Source organism: Bufo gargarizans, chromosome 3 (genome assembly GCF_014858855.1).
Source record: "Bufo gargarizans isolate SCDJY-AF-19 chromosome 3, ASM1485885v1, whole genome shotgun sequence".
NCBI lineage: Eukaryota > Metazoa > Chordata > Amphibia > Anura > Bufonidae > Bufo > Bufo gargarizans.
Genome location: NC_058082.1, coordinates 327,849,354 through 327,867,600, shown reverse-complemented (window position 1 = coordinate 327,867,600; position 18,247 = coordinate 327,849,354).

The following is an 18,247-nucleotide window of genomic DNA, read 5'->3' as shown; positions in this document are numbered from 1 at the left end:
GCAGGAGCCACTATTAAAGGAGCAGCTGCTGTGGAGGTCACTGTTATGGGGACAGGGGACACTATTAAAGGGGCAGCTGCTGTGAAGGTCACTGTTAAAGGGACATTTACTGTGGATGTTACTGTTAAGGGGGCAGGCCGCTGTGGAGGTAACTGTTAAACGGGCGGACACTGTGGAGCTCACTGTTAAGGGGGCAGAGGCCACTATTAAACGAGCAGCTGCTGTGGAGGTCACTGTTAAGGCAGCAGGGTACTGTTAGGTTACTGTTAAGGGAATGGGATATTGTGGAGGTCACTGTTAAAAAGACGGGTGCTGTGGAAGTCTCTGTTAGGGTGAAAGGAACAGTGGAGGTCACAGATAAGGGGACGGTCCCCTGTGAAGTTCAGTATTAAGGGGCGGGGTGCTGTAGAGGTCACTGTTAAGGGGATCGGCTGCTGCACAGGTCCCATTTTAAGAAGGCGGGGCACTGTGGGAGGGTAAGTGTTAAGGGGTGGGGGGCTGTGGAGTTCACTGTTATGGGGGATATGGTCGATATCTTTCATCGACACACACAAACATGAAATGAAATAGAATAAATATACCCGTGCGAAGCCAGGTCCTTCTGCTAGTTCTGTGTATAAATCACTATATCACAGTTCAGTGCTGCCACTTAGTGGCTTTAACTGGGATATAGTAATAATGAGCCTGGAATACAGGCTATGGCTCATTTTTAGAACATAGTGCTTTCCCTGTTCTCCGCTGGGGGAAAGCACGCCAGAACAGGAAACCCGCACTTCCGTTTTTTTTAACACTCCTAGATGCCGTGGTGACATCTTACCACTGCATCTGAGTGCATTACTGCAGATTGTGGACATTGGCCTCGGGTTCCTGCAGAATGAAACAGCAGGTACCCGGTAGCAATGGCACCCGCTCCACCCCAGAGCGGGCACCATCTTTAACTCTTTCTACACTGGAGTTTTTTTTGAGTTTGCGTTTTTGTTTATCACTCCCCGTCTTTCCCAGAGCCATAACTTTTTTATTTTTCCGTTCACATAGTCGTATGAGGGCTTATTTTTGCAGGACAAGTTGCACTTCCCTTACGTCCTACCAGCAGCACAGATGGGGTTAACTGCCCCTGTGGACTGGTAGGACCGGCGGAATTTTAATGAGCCCAAGAACCAATAAACGATCTTCAGCTCCCTGAAAGGGAGGAGATCACCCCCCAGCCCACCGTGTTTTTTTCTGTCCTTTGGACAGGTTGGACTGGCGTATCGCTCCCTTTCAGGGAGCTGAGAGTGTCAGGGGCTCCTTTCTTCTAAAGGGCGGGGCTTTCTCCTTTTAAGCGCCCAGAGCCTGTCATTCAGTGCTCTGGTTGCATCGCTTTGACAAGCTAGCTCCAGAGTTCCCTGCGCCTTGTGATTTCCTTAGTAGTATTGCTTGACGTGGGTTTGTGTGTTCCTCTTCTGCAGCTCTATTTTTTCTTCTAGTGCTGGTGGGCCCCCCTTAAGGTCTTGTTTCTCCACCTCCAATTTTTGTAGGTGTTATGACCTGTTTTTTTTCTTTCCAATTACAGACTATGGCTTCCCCCAGGGATCCGGATCAGCGAAAGTCTGGGGCCAAGAGGAAGCATTTGGCGTGTTTTGATTGCAACACGCCCTTAGACGACGGCTGTCCCTATTCTAGGTGTGAGAGTTGTCGCACGACATCCACGGAACCCACGATGCAGGAAATGTTTCAGTGGACGAAGACATACGTGGATGATTCCATTAAGGGAGTGGTGCATTTACTTAATGAGAGATTACCAGCACCCTCTCAGACTCCCATGGATGTGGTCGCTCCAGTCGCACCGGTCGAAAGACCTACCCCCTGGTCGGTGGGGTCTTCTTCTGAGGAAGAAGAAATTACTTCTTGCTTTTTCCCTCCAGAAAAGACGCAGAAGTTACTTAAGTCCATCAGGTCGGGGGACCAGGATGTTGACATTGGGGAGTCCTCCGATCCCGCCGTACGGACACAGCGTGTCTTCAGAGCGGATGAGACCCTTCTCTCTGTAATGCGCACAGAATGGCGCAAGCCTGAGAAAGGCCCTGTTCTCACCAGAAAGTTTAAACTCATGTACCCGATGGCTAAACCCTTGGTGGAATCGTGGGGTTCCGTTCCCAAGGTGGACATGGCGATAGCCAAGTTGTCCCGGCGCACTCTAGTCCCCGCAGACGATGGGTCTAGTCTGCAGGACCCTCTAGATCGGAGGGCAGAGTGCACCCTTAGGAGGAGTTATGCGGCGGCCGCTGCCTCCGCATCAACTTCAATTGCGGCCACTGAAGTAGCCACCTATTTACGCTCTAGGCTCAACCAGATCCAGACAGACGTGGACCAGAGCGTATCCAGGGATGATATCCTGGCAGCCTTCAAATCAGCCAACCTGGCTATGGACTTCCTAGTTGACTCCACCCAGATGCAGCTGAAGCTGGCCGCCAAAACTATGGCCTTAGTTTCGGCTGCCCGCAGACCACTTTGGCTGAAACCCTGGATCGCGGACAACGCGTCCAAATTCAACCTCTGTGGGCTCCCCTTCGAACCAAACAGGCTGTTCGGGTCCGAATTGGACAAGATAATGGAGGGGCTCTCCGACAAAAAGGGGAAGAGCCTCCCCCAGCAGCCCTTTCGGGGACGCCCCAGGAAGGAAAGGAAGCGCGAAGGACGCCCGGGGCAGCAATCTAGGTGCAAAGATTGGGGGGGACCGTCTCGTAAGTATTCGAGGCGCTCCCGTAAACCCGCTAAGGAGGCAAAACCCTCCTGACTATGGGCCTCGTCGAGGCTCTTGGATAAGCCCTGCTGCCCCTGCAGTGTCTCCTCTAGACTTTCCCATACCACTCCCCCAAACACCCGTGGGGGGCCGTCTCTCCCTTTTCAAAGACTCCTGGAGTCAGTTGATCGCAGACCCTTGGGTTCTGAACTTAGTCTCCGTCGGGTACCGGGTAGACTTTCTCTCTCTCCCCCCAGAGAGATTCGTCGCTACACGAAACTTCGGGCCGGCCAAACAAGTGGTCCTGGAATCTTACATCCAGGACTATATCTCCAAGGGAGCCCTAGAGGAGGTGCCGGCAGGGGAGAGAGGCCTAGGCATTTATTCACCAGTGTTCCTGGTTCCCAAGAAGACGGGAGACCTCCGGATTATCATCGATTTGAGATTTCTCAATCGATTTATAAGGAAAACAAGGTTTCGCATGGAAACCATAAGGTCAGTCACCCATATCCTCAACCTCGGGGATGTCATGGCTACTCTGGACCTCAAAGATGCTTATCTTCACATTCCGATCCATTCCGCCTTCCGGAAATTTCTCAGGATCGCGGTCCAGATTTCAGGGGTTCGCAGGCACTTTCAGTTCACCGCGCTCCCCTTCGGAATCTCTTCTGCCCCCCTTATCTTCACCAAGGTGGTGGTATCGGTGGTGGCAGCATTGAGACTCCAAGGGCTGACTATCATTCCTTATCTGGACGATTGGCTTTTCATAGCCTCTTCAGTTCCGATCCTTACCCACCATCTTCAGATCGCAATCTCCTTTCTTCTCCGCCTAGGCTGGATCATCAACTGGCAGAAGTCGAATGTGAGCCCATCATCTTCAATCCAATATTTAGGATTCGTGGTCGACTCTGTGGAGATGTCCCTCCGGTTGACTCAAGAAAGGAAAGCGCGGATTCAGGACCTGGCAAAGGTCCTTCATGTCCCTCGTCGAGTCTCTATTCGGACTCTCATGAAGATGGTGGGGCTCATGTCAGCGGCTGCGGACGCAGTCCCTTGGGCGCTATGGCACCTCCGTCCTCTTCAGTCGGAGGTCTTACACTTATGGAACGGCAGCCCTGCGGGGCTAGATTCCCTGTGCTCCCTGTCCGGTCAAACCCGGAATTCCCTCAGATGGTGGTTTCGACTGCCAGCAGGGAAGTCTATGACCCAACCAGTTTGGGTCATATTGACTACAGACGCGTCCCTTGTAGGCTGGGGCGCTCACCTGGACGGATCCCAAGTGCAGGGATCTTGGTCCCCCCTGGAGCGGCATCTTTCCTCCAATCTTCGCGAGATGCGAGCTATCCGGCTAGCCCTCCTTCACTTCGCCCCTCAGATTCGGGGCAAAGCGGTGAAAGTCCAGTCAGACAATATGACTGCGGTTCTCTATATAAACAAGCAGGGAGGCACAAGGTCATTACCCCTTCTATCAGAGATCGGGGTGATTCTTCGGTGGGCAGAGCTGAACCTTTCCCATCTATCTGCCGTTCATATCCGAGGTTCCCTCAATATGATAGCAGACCACTTAAGTCGAGGATTACCGACCATGGAGTGGTCTCTGCATCCGGAGGTCTTCAGGCAGCTAGTTCACAGTTGGGGTATGCCAGAGGTGGACCTCATGGCAACCAGGTTCAACGCCAAGGTGCTGAGGTTCTGTTCCCTGTATCGGGAAGACAACCCCCTGGCGATAGATGCTCTGTCGATACCGCGGAGGTTCAGGCTGGCTTACATCTTCCCTCCTTTTTCCATGATACCGAGGGTATTGATGAAAATCCGTCAGGATCAGGCCTCGGTAATAGCCATCATACCGTTTTGGCCCAAAAGATCCTGGTTTACCCAGCTCATTCAGATGAGTCGGGGACAATACTGGAGACTCCCCCCGGAGCAGACCCTGGTGTCGTGGGACACTCACCTCTGCCCAGATCTGCACAGGTTCAACCTGACAGCCTGGAGGTTGATCAGCCCCTTCCCAACATAGAAGGGCTTTCCGAGTCGGTCCTGAGAACTTTGTCGCATTCCCGAGCAGAGTCTACAAACAAGGCCTACTCCAGGATCATGAGAATCTTCGTGGCATGGTGTGATTCCAAACAGGTGGCGTCTGCAGATCCGCCCCTTCCTGCGATACTACATTTCCTTCAGGACGGATTAGATAGAGGCCTATCTCCAGCTACCTTGAAGGTACAAATGTGTGCCATCTCGGCCTGTCTCAACAGGCCATACTCTCGGGATCCACTCATCAAACGCTTCCTGAAGGGAGCGGAAAGACTAAAGCCTACTATACTGAAACCCATTCCCCAGTGGGATCTTTCAGTAGTGCTCAGGGGTCTAGCATCTCCCCCCTTCGAGCCTTTGGAGGAGGTTGATTTCAAATATTTAACTTTAAAGATGGTTTTTCTTCTGGCTATAGCCTCAGCCAAAAGAGTTTCTGAATTGCAGGCTTTCTCTGCAATTCATCCATATATTATTTTCTTACAGGACAGAGTACTCCTGAAGTTTTTACCATACTTCAGACCTAAGGTGCCTACTTTTCAAAATATCAACCAGGTAATCTCCTTACCAGTTTTGTTTACAGCCTCCTCCTCTGATACTCCAGCTAGAGATCCGCTGGATATTTCTAGATGCCTCCAGATCTATGTGGATAGATCCAGAGAGTTCAGGATAGATGAGAATCTCCTTATCCTGTTTGCCGGTAAGTCTAAAGGCCGTAAAGCGTCTAAAGCCACCATTAGTCGCTGGATCAAGGAGGCCATTAAGGAAGCTTTTGTCTCCCAAACCTTAGATCCTCCCGAGTTTGTGAGAGCCCATTCTACTAGGGCGGTCTCCACCTCGGTTGCGGAAAGAAGCCTTCTCCCCTTAGAGTTGATCTGTAAGGCGGCCTCCTGGAGCTCTGAGTCAACCTTCATCTCCCATTATAGGATAGATGCTAGAATGGCAGAGTTTTCGGCTTTCGGGCAGACAGTTCTTACTTCTGCCAGGCATGAGGACCCTCCCTAGGGGTTTTATCTTGCTATCTCCCCATCTGTGCTGCTGGTAGGACGTAAGGGAATCGTTAATTTCTAACGATAATTTGTTTTCCCTTAGTCCTAACAGCAGCACACAAATATCCCTCCCTAACTTACATCATACTTGTTAAAGACACGGTGGGCTGGGGGGTGATCTCCTCCCTTTCAGGGAGCTGAAGATCGTTTATTGGTTCTTGGGCTCATTAAAATTCCGCCGGTCCTACCAGTCCACAGGGGCAGTTAACCCCATCTGTGCTGCTGTTAGGACTAAGGGAAAACAAATTATCGTTAGAAATTAACGATTTCCAACGCCCAATTTAATATTGCATAGAATGTAGTGGGGAAAAAGGTGGTGGAATTGGAAAAAAAAAAAAAAAACAATTTTGCCACAGTTTTACGTTTTATTTTTACGGCGTTCATTATGCGGTAAAACTGACGTGAGCTTCATTCTCCAGGTGAGTACGAATCCGCCGATATCACATATGTATACTTTTCCTTGCGTTTTAATGCTGAAAAAACTTGTAGTTATGTGTGCGGAGCTGATTGAGGGCTCATTTTTTGTGGGGCAATCTGTTCTTTTCATTGATACCATTCTGGGGCATGTATGACTTTTTGATCACTTATTATTTAATTTAAATTTGGGGGAGAAGCAAGTAAAAAAATTGCAAATCGGCTATTTTGACCTTTATTTCTTTTTCCCTTTCTCGTATGGCATTAATACTTTTATATTTTGATAGTACAGTTGTTTACACACTTGGCGATACCCATGATGTGTATTTAAAAAAAAAAAAATATTCTCATTTTGGGGAAAGGGGAATGATTTGAACTTTTTTATTTTTTATTTGTAAAAACGTTATTATTATTTTTTTACACTTCTTTGTAGTTCTCATAGGGAACTATAACAATCAGTCATTTGATTGCTATTATCATAGACTCCAATGCACTTGCATTGGAATCTATGATGATTTTACTACTGTGCACAGCCTCCTGTCAGACACTTTGACAGGGGCTGCGCTTTCGGTTTCCAGCGCACTCAGATGCCGTGGTCAGATTTGACCACGACATCTGAGGGGTTAAATGTCCATGAGCGGCATTGCGGTTGGTTGCGGACATTTAACCGTGGGTGTCTGCCATATGAAACAGCAGGCGCATGGTTGTTATGGCTATGGCCTGAGCGGAGCAGGTGCCATCTTTAAAGACCCAATAAAGTAGATCCGGCAGCACTACTATTTTTCAAAGAGAAAGCCAATTTGGAAAGTCCATATATTGTACCTTGTATCCCGGCAATGTTGGTGCCAGCAGATCGGGATCCTGGCCGATGATCCACAGTCAAAATAGTAAAATATAAAGAAATCCGCAGCACTCTTCAGATAATGGTGAATAAAGTGGATTTATTCCATACAACAGCAAGGACTTGCGACGTTTCGACCGCTCCCGGTCTTTCTCAAGCAATAAAGTGGTTACAATATCATGTGTCTTATATAGTGCCTTAATCAATTATCTAGGCCCTCCCCCAAGTATAGCCATTAATCACATTGGTGCATGTGCATAGTTATTCATTAGTGACATCTTGTGAAATCAAATTTAAGATCCATTACCTTTCCCACAGGGAATGTCCTTGGGGTCCACCTCCATTCCGAATCATCTCCAAGACGACTTACATTCGGCGTCCCGGAATCTCCAATGCGCATGCGTCCCCTTCGATCAAGCAGCCAATAGGAAAAATACCTTCAACCGACGTCACTAGTTGTCAATGGTGTGGAGGCAACCTTTGCTCCACGTCATTGAAAAGCGTCTTCTCCGTCCTTTGGTAGTGACATAGGTGTCGTCATGGAGACGCGATCAGTTTACCTGAAACTCGCGTCACTCGACTCCTCCCCCGTCACTATTTTATGAGTCTCCGGACATGTCTCAATAGGTGAGGGTTCGTCACACCGCTCCAAAATACCTCCACCATTCAATCATGGGGGTTCCCCCACTCCATGTACTTCAGAAATTCTCCATATTCCATTTTTTCGACATGATTCCTCCAGAGCGATTGCCGTATCTCCTCAGCAATATACCCTTCTGAGGTCATCATATCCCAAACTCACATTCCTCTATGGAGGCCATATTGTCCCATCAGCGCCACTTGACGGGGCAGATTCCCTCCACCAGGAATATTTTTAGAAGTAAAATCTCGTGGGTATTTGGGATGTCAGTCAAATTCAATGACAACGACTCTCCCAGTACCACGAACACATACATTCATCAATCTTATTTATTCTATTGACAACCCGAGGTAATAGAGTTTAGGAAGGACTCACCCCCCATATAATGGACATGTCCTTTGGCTATATACATTAGGTGAACTGCTGCATGATCTCTGGGACATCAGCCTTAAGGAGAACGGGATGGAAGCGGACCCCAATATTAGACCATCCTGTAGAGAGAGATAAGAGAAAATATATAAAAGTATAAAATTTTCGTGTTGGTGAACATAAAAAATCATCACAACAAAGTTGGGCACAATCTTAGGTTACACAAAATAATAAATATTAGTCCAGTCTACATTTTAAAGGTGATGTACAGGAATTTCTAGAGGAAGACTCCCAAATTGAAATCCCTATTGAGTCCCCTTGGTTCACGTGTATCTAATTCGTAGATCCATTTCAACTCGAGTTGTTTAAGGAGGGTCTCTCGATCACCCCCTCTACGTAATGGTGAAACTCCATCTATGATCTGAAATCGGAGTTGTGACAAATTGTGTCCCATTTTTTCAAAATGGTCTGGAACCGGTAAATCTAGTGCTTTTTTTCGGATCTTAGATTTGTGCTGTGTGATCCTCTTTTTTATTTCCTGTGTGGTCTCTCCTACATATAGGAGTCCACATGGGCATTGGAGAGTATATATAACAAAAGTGGAATTACACGTATAGAATTGTTTAATTTTATACTTCTTTCCAGTGTGTGGATGTACAAATGTCCTCCCTTTTGTCATGCTATTGCAGTGACAGCACCCCAAACAGGGGTAACATCCCGTTTGTTTATGCACTGGTTTTTTAGAAGGTTTATCTGCATGCACTAATTTGTCCCTCACATTGGGTCCTCTCCTGTATGAAAACAGCGGAGGATTTGCAAATTCTGGGGTATCAGGGAACGCTTGTGTAAGTAGCGTCCAGTTTTTTCTAATTACACCCGCCACCTGTCTGCTAATCATCGTGTATCTGGAAACAAAGGGAATCCTATTTTGAGTTTTTGACCTATCCACATTTTTCTCAAGTAATTCCTCTCTTTTTATTTTTAATGCCCTATTTTGATGTTTGTCCGTTAACTGTTTAGGGTATCCTCTGCTCGTGAATTTTTTGTTCATCTCTTCTAGCCTCTTTCCTACTACTTTTTCATTACTGACTATCCTGCGGACCCGTAGAAACTGACTATATGGCAGTGATTTTACCATATCTCGGGGATGTGAGCTATCATATTGCAGGATATTATTTTTGTCCGTATTTTTTATATGTATATCCGTACCCAGTTTTCCATCCTGGACATATACCAGTGTGTCAAGGAATTGTAGCTCGGTCATAGAGCTAACCCTCGTAAATTTTAAAGCGGGGTGAATGCTGTTAAGATATTCATTAAATGCGTCTAGCTCCAGTTCGGTACCAGTCCATATGCAGAAGATATCGTCGATGTATCTCATCCAGCCCCTCACAAATTTAAAGGAGCTGGATGGATACACGAACATCTCCTCTACATATGACATGTAGATATTAGCATATACAGGTGCGGCGTTGGACCCCATCGCCGTCCCTCTGGTTTGTACAAAAAATTGATCTTTAAACCTAAAATAATTACAGGTTAATATAATTTCAAGTAGTGCCAATATAAAATTTATCATCTCTACTGTATACTCCGAGTCACTTAGGGCATATTTGACTGCCTCCAAACCTTTGTTATGTTCAATACTGGTATATAGACTGACCACATCAAATGAGACCAGTCTATCCCCAGTTTCTATCTCCAATTCTTTCAGCCTACATAGAAAGTGGGTGGTGTCCTTAACGTAAGAAGATGCTCTCGTTACAAAGGGTTGTAACACCCCATCCAAGAACATAGCTGGCCGCGATAGAACAGAGTTGATGCCGGACACAATCGGGCGTCCGGGCGGATCATCTCTGCTCTTATGAATCTTGGGTAGGGTGTACAGAACCGGGGTGACTGGATGTATCACAATCAGATAGTCATGCAGTGGACTGTCGATGATATCCTCAGCGTACGCGTCGTCTACCAGAAGTTTAATCTTTCTGGATATTTCAAACCTTGGATCATAATCAATCATACGGTAGACTGAGGTATCATCGAGTTGTCTTTTTATCTCACATTCATATTTCTCAGTATCCATGATGACAATTGCTCCGCCCTTATCCGCCGGCTTGATGGTAATTTCATCTCTACTGCTCAACTTTGTTAATGTATCCCTTTCCATTTTTGTCAGGTTAGATCTAAATTTAGTCTGTAACCGTTCCCTCAACTGCTGTATGTCTCTTTGGACAAGCGATATATACGCCTCAATCACATTGGTATTGGGCGGTGGCTGAAACTTACTTTTCAGGGAAAGGTTATATTTTTTTAGGGTCATTATGTTTTCCCCTTCACTTCTCATGGTGTCACTTTCCTTCCCTGAGAAGAAGCCTTTCAACCTTAAGCGTCTAAAGAAACGGTACAGATCCACCTCATACTCGAACCAGTCGATAAACATAGTGGGGCAGTAGGATAAACCCTTATTTAGCAATGTCAGTTCTTGTTCTGTGAAAGAGGATGATGAGATATTTACCACTAAATTGCCTATTTCAGTCTGTTCATAGTTAGATTTTTCATTTTGTCCGTCTGTCCCTTCTGGTTCTGGCCCATTGGTGGTTTTTTGGACCTGGTTATTACAGTATTTCTTCCATCGTCTATGTCTCGCTCCTCCCCTCCTATGTGGTCTCGTTTTCTTTGATCCAGTCCCTGGCCTAAAAAAAGAGGATCATCACTACAGTCCTCGGACGATTCAGGGGTAGTGGTCATATCCCTCTCTTTTCTTCCATCATAGGTTCTGCGTCGTGGTTTCCCTTTAAATTGTTTATTTAAATTCTTTTGTTGTCCCGTTATTTGTTTACGATATACTTCACCCCGAGTATAGTCTTCAAGATCTCGATGCCATTTTTGTCTCTTGGTGACTTCAATATTACTTCGATATCGATTTAAATCCACATCCAGTTTATTTTTAATCGTTGTTATCTCAGTTGTTGATAATAGAGTACTTAATTGGTTTTCCAATGCGTCAATACGTATCCGGTTTGAATCCAATTCCAATTGCAAGTATTCTATATTGAGAAGCATAATGTCCATAGAATAACGGTTTGATATTAATTCAAATTTTGCGCAAAATTCCTTGTTGTTCGGAAGTAGGATTGGTCTTAGATGAGACCGAAGACCTCTTGGGATCCTCCCTGCTCTGTAGTATTCTCTTAACGTCGACTGATGAAGTTCATGTGAGATCCGTATTTTTTTCTCTTGTTCCAATTTACGTTTAATCACATCTATTGTTGGTTTGTTCAAAAAGGATTCCTCTCCAGAACTCTCCCCCAGAATCCTGATCACCTCCTCCTCCGTGTAGACTGAACTCCTTGCTGTCGCCATTTTTTTAGCAAAATACTTTTGTCTTCTTTTAGGATTTGAAAAAAAGTCCGTCTCAAAGTGTGCACGCTCAGAAAAAGGCATAGCAACAATAAAGTAGATCCGGCAGCACTACTATTTTTCAAAGAGAAAGCCAATTTGGAAAGTCCATATATTGTACCTGTATCCCGGCAATGTTGGTGCCAGCAGATCGGGATCCTTGCCGATGATCCACAGTCAAATAGTAAAATATATAAAGAAATCCCGCAGCAACTCCTCAGATAATGGTTGAATAAAGTGGATTTATTCCATACAACAGCAAGGACTTGCGACGTTTCACCGCTGCCCGGTCTTCTCAACATATGTTGCGAGCGTGTTTATGAGTGCCTACCAATTTAGCAGTCCGAGACTCATATAAATGGGGAGTGCAGTGCATAGTTTCATTAATGAATCTGTCTCCATGACGACACCTATTCCTACCCACAGGAGAAGCGCTCACGTGGAGCAAAGGTTGCCTCCACACCATTGACAACTAGTGACGTCGGTTGAAGGTATTTTTCCTATTGGCTGCTTGATCGAAGGGGACGCATGCGCATTGGAGATTCCGGGACGCCGAATGTAAGTCGTCTTGGAGATGATTTGGAATGGAGGTGGACCCCAAGGACATTCCCTGTGGGAAAGGTAATGGATCTTAAATTTGATTTCACAAGATGTCACTAATGAATAACTATGCACATGCACCAATGTGATTAATGGCTATACTTGGGGGAGGGCCTAGATAATTGATTAAGGCACTATATAAGACACATGATATTGTAACCACTTTATTGCTTGAGAAAGACCGGGAGCGGTCGAAACGTCGCAAGTCCTTGCTGTTGTATGGAATAAATCCACTTTATTCACCATTATCTGAAGAGTGCTGCGGATTTCTTTATATTTTACTATTTTGACTGTGGATCATCGGCCAGGATCCCGATCTGCTGGCACCAACATTGCCGGGATACAAGGTACAATATATGGACTTTCCAAATTGGCTTTCTCTTTGAAAAATAGTAGTGCTGCCGGATCTACTTTATTGTTGCTATGGCCTTTTTCTGAGCGTGCACACTTTGAGACGGACTTTTTTTCAAATCCTAAAAGAAGACAAAAGTATTTTGCTAAAAAATGGCGACAGCAAGGAGTTCAGTCTACACGGAGGAGGAGGTGATCAGGATTCTGGGGGAGAGTTCTGGAGAGGAATCCTTTTTGAACAAACCAACAATAGATGTGATTAAACGTAAATTGGAACAAGAGAAAAAAATACGGATCTCACATGAACTTCATCAGTCGACGTTAAGAGAATACTACAGAGCAGGGAGGATCCCAAGAGGTCTTCGGTCTCATCTAAGACCAATCCTACTTCCGAACAACAAGGAATTTTGCGCAAAATTTGAATTAATATCAAACCGTTATTCTATGGACATTATGCTTCTCAATATAGAATACTTGCAATTGGAATTGGATTCAAACCGGATACGTATTGACGCATTGGAAAACCAATTAAGTACTCTATTATCAACAACTGAGATAACAACGATTAAAAATAAACTGGATGTGGATTTAAATCGATATCGAAGTAATATTGAAGTCACCAAGAGACAAAAATGGCATCGAGATCTTGAAGACTATACTCGGGGTGAAGTATATCGTAAACAAATAACGGGACAACAAAAGAATTTAAATAAACAATTTAAAGGGAAACCACGACGCAGAACCTATGATGGAAGAAAAGAGAGGGATATGACCACTACCCCTGAATCGTCCGAGGACTGTAGTGATGATCCTCTTTTTTTAGGCCAGGGACTGGATCAAAGAAAACGAGACCACATAGGAGGGGAGGAGCGAGACATAGACGATGGAAGAAATACTGTAATAACCAGGTCCAAAAAACCACCAATGGGCCAGAACCAGAAGGGACAGACGGACAAAATGAAAAATCTAACTATGAACAGACTGAAATAGGCAATTTAGTGGTAAATATCTCATCATCCTCTTTCACAGAACAAGAACTGACATTGCTAAATAAGGGTTTATCCTACTGCCCCACTATGTTTATCGACTGGTTCGAGTATGAGGTGGATCTGTACCGTTTCTTTAGACGCTTAAGGTTGAAAGGCTTCTTCTCAGGGAAGGAAAGTGACACCATGAGAAGTGAAGGGGAAAACATAATGACCCTAAAAAAATATAACCTTTCCCTGAAAAGTAAGTTTCAGCCACCGCCCAATACCAATGTGATTGAGGCGTATATATCGCTTGTCCAAAGAGACATACAGCAGTTGAGGGAACGGTTACAGACTAAATTTAGATCTAACCTGACAAAAATGGAAAGGGATACATTAACAAAGTTGAGCAGTAGAGATGAAATTACCATCAAGCCGGCGGATAAGGGCGGAGCAATTGTCATCATGGATACTGAGAAATATGAATGTGAGATAAAAAGACAACTCGATGATACCTCAGTCTACCGTATGATTGATTATGATCCAAGGTTTGAAATATCCAGAAAGATTAAACTTCTGGTAGACGACGCGTACGCTGAGGATATCATCGACAGTCCACTGCATGACTATCTGATTGTGATACATCCAGTCACCCCGGTTCTGTACACCCTACCCAAGATTCATAAGAGCAGAGATGATCCGCCCGGACGCCCGATTGTGTCCGGCATCAACTCTGTTCTATCGCGGCCAGCTATGTTCTTGGATGGGGTGTTACAACCCTTTGTAACGAGAGCATCTTCTTACGTTAAGGACACCACCCACTTTCTATGTAGGCTGAAAGAATTGGAGATAGAAACTGGGGATAGACTGGTCTCATTTGATGTGGTCAGTCTATATACCAGTATTGAACATAACAAAGGTTTGGAGGCAGTCAAATATGCCCTAAGTGACTCGGAGTATACAGTAGAGATGATAAATTTTATATTGGCACTACTTGAAATTATATTAACCTGTAATTATTTTAGGTTTAAAGATCAATTTTTTGTACAAACCAGAGGGACGGCGATGGGGTCCAACGCCGCACCTGTATATGCTAATATCTACATGTCATATGTAGAGGAGATGTTCGTGTATCCATCCAGCTCCTTTAAATTTGTGAGGGGCTGGATGAGATACATCGACGATATCTTCTGCATATGGACTGGTACCGAACTGGAGCTAGACGCATTTAATGAATATCTTAACAGCATTCACCCCGCTTTAAAATTTACGAGGGTTAGCTCTATGACCGAGCTACAATTCCTTGACACACTGGTATATGTCCAGGATGGAAAACTGGGTACGGATATACATATAAAAAATACGGACAAAAATAATATCCTGCAATATGATAGCTCACATCCCCGAGATATGGTAAAATCACTGCCATATAGTCAGTTTCTACGGGTCCGCAGGATAGTCAGTAATGAAAAAGTAGTAGGAAAGAGGCTAGAAGAGATGAACAAAAAATTCACGAGCAGAGGATACCCTAAACAGTTAACGGACAAACATCAAAATAGGGCATTAAAAATAAAAAGAGAGGAATTACTTGAGAAAAATGTGGATAGGTCAAAAACTCAAAATAGGATTCCCTTTGTTTCCAGATACACGATGATTAGCAGACAGGTGGCGGGTGTAATTAGAAAAAACTGGACGCTACTTACACAAGCGTTCCCTGATACCCCAGAATTTGCAAATCCTCCGCTGTTTTCATACAGGAGAGGACCCAATGTGAGGGACAAATTAGTGCATGCAGATAAACCTTCTAAAAAACCAGTGCATAAACAAACGGGATGTTACCCCTGTTTGGGGTGCTGTCACTGCAATAGCATGACAAAAGGGAGGACATTTGTACATCCACACACTGGAAAGAAGTATAAAATTAAACAATTCTATACGTGTAATTCCACTTTTGTTATATATACTCTCCAATGCCCATGTGGACTCCTATATGTAGGAGAGACCACACAGGAAATAAAAAAGAGGATCACACAGCACAAATCTAAGATCCGAAAAAAAGCACTAGATTTACCGGTTCCAGACCATTTTGAAAAAATGGGACACAATTTGTCACAACTCCGATTTCAGATCATAGATGGAGTTTCACCATTACGTAGAGGGGGTGATCGAGAGACCCTCCTTAAACAACTCGAGTTGAAATGGATCTACGAATTAGATACACGTGAACCAAGGGGACTCAATAGGGATTTCAATTTGGGAGTCTTCCTCTAGAAATTCCTGTACATCACCTTTAAAATGTAGACTGGACTAATATTTATTATTTTGTGTAACCTAAGATTGTGCCCAACTTTGTTGTGATGATTTTTTATGTTCACCAACACGAAAATTTTATACTTTTATATATTTTCTCTTATCTCTCTCTACAGGATGATCTAATATTGGGGTCCGCTTCCATCCCGTTCTCCTTAAGGCTGATGTCCCAGAGATCATGCAGCAGTTCACCTAATGTATATAGCCAAAGGACATGTCCATTATATGGGGGGTGAGTCCTTCCTAAACTCTATTACCTCGGGTTGTCAATAGAATAAATAAGATTGATGAATGTATGTGTTCGTGGTACTGGGAGAGTCGTTGTCATTGAATTTGACTGACATCCCAAATACCCACGAGATTTTACTTCTAAAAATATTCCTGGTGGAGGGAATCTGCCCCGTCAAGTGGCGCTGATGGGACAATATGGCCTCCATAGAGGAATGTGAGTTTGGGATATGATGACCTCAGAAGGGTATATTGCTGAGGAGATACGGCAATCGCTCTGGAGGAATCATGTCGAAAAAATGGAATATGGAGAATTTCTGAAGTACATGGAGTGGGGGAACCCCCATGATTGAATGGTGGAGGTATTTTGGAGCGGTGTGACGAACCCTCACCTATTGAGACATGTCCGGAGACTCATAAAATAGTGACGGGGGAGGAGTCGAGTGACGCGAGTTTCAGGTAAACTGATCGCGTCTCCATGACGACACCTATGTCACTACCAAAGGACGGAGAAGACGCTTTTCAATGACGTGGAGCAAAGGTTGCCTCCACACCATTGACAACTAGTGACGTCGGTTGAAGGTATTTTTCCTATTGGCTGCTTGATCGAAGGGGACGCATGCGCATTGGAGATTCCGGGACGCCGAATGTAAGTCGTCTTGGAGATGATTCGGAATGGAGGTGGACCCCAAGGACATTCCCTGTGGGAAAGGTAATGGATCTTAAATTTGATTTCACAAGATGTCACTAATGAATAACTATGCACATGCACCAATGTGATTAATGGCTATCTTTAAAGACCCAACATGTGACATAGTATTACGTCACATGTCGGGAAGGAGTTAAAGACCCGACATGTGCTGTACATTTGCGGAGGATGTCGGAAAAGGGTTAATGGTCGCAGGACCAAATGTGTATGGGACAGAGCTATTTTTCTGCTCAGACACGAGCTTGTGGAGGTACTTTGGGTGAGAGGGGTTGTGCATGCCTGTGAGCGGCCATGTGAGGGAGGGTCTAGTGGTGTGCAGTGCAGACTAGGGGTACATGCTTTAAGACAACCCGCTCCATTGCTGTAGCTTTTTGTTAAAGGGGGGGGGACTAATTACTGTGAGGGAAGGGGGAATGTGGTGTATTCTGGGACCATGAGGGTGCAGATCTGTGTGAGAATCTTTATTGGGTGTAAGGGAGCATTCACATGACCGTGTGAAGCCCGTGCCCATATTGCGGACTGCATTTGCGGATCCGCAATACACGGGCACAGTTCTGTGTGCATTCCGCATCACAGATGCGGACCCATTCATTTCAATGCTCTGAACCCGGACAAACCCTTTAACCCCTTAGTTACCAGCCTGTTTTGGGCCTTACCGACCAAGCATTTTTCTTCCTTTTTTCATCGTCGCATTCCAAGAGCTATAAAATTTTTATTTTTCCATCTATATAGCTTTATGAGGGCTTGTTTTTTGCGGGACAAGTTGTAGTTTTTAATTAAGCTATTTTGGGGTACACATAACTTTCTGATTAACTTTTATTAACTCTTTCTTTTAGCATTATTCATTTTATGGTGTTCATTTTTTGGTATAAATAACATATAATTTTTCTCTGGGTCACTACGATTACAGTGATACCAAATACATATAGATTTTTTTCCGTTTTACAACTTTTTTTCCAATAAAACGCCTTTTTTTTTTAAACAAAATGTTTTTGCATTGCCGCTTCCCAAGACCCTTAACTTTTTTTATTTTTATTTCTTGTAAAATTGTTTTTAATTAACATTTTTTGGAAAAACAAACAATACAAAATATAATGTAATGAATCAAAGATAGACATATATGTATTGAGTTACACAAAGGTAGATTAGATAATATAGAAATCTGTCTCTAGATATTTATGATGTATATATTCGTAAAATCTACAGGTAATCTCAGTGCATTGAAAATTCAAAAACAAATTAAATAACTAACGTCTTAACAAAACAAAACAAAACAGTACAGGAGTCCCCTTCAAAGTTGAGATCGGATGGTAATTACTCTCTAACCATGTGTCCCATCTATAGTGATATGTGGAGGATCTATCTTGGATCCGTGCTATAGTTTGTTCAAACATGGACGTATTATTAACAGTCTGCCAAACTTCTTTAACATGTGGAGTAGCAGTAGACTTCCAATGCCTAGTTATAACTAACTTGGTAGCCATAGCCAGATGTGCTACAATTGATCTAGAGTCGTCCGGTAGATCATCCAGCCCTAGTAGTAGCAATGCTAATTGTGGTGATAGTGTAAAGTTAAATTTTATTATTGAATTAATGACATTTTCCATAGCCTTCCAAAG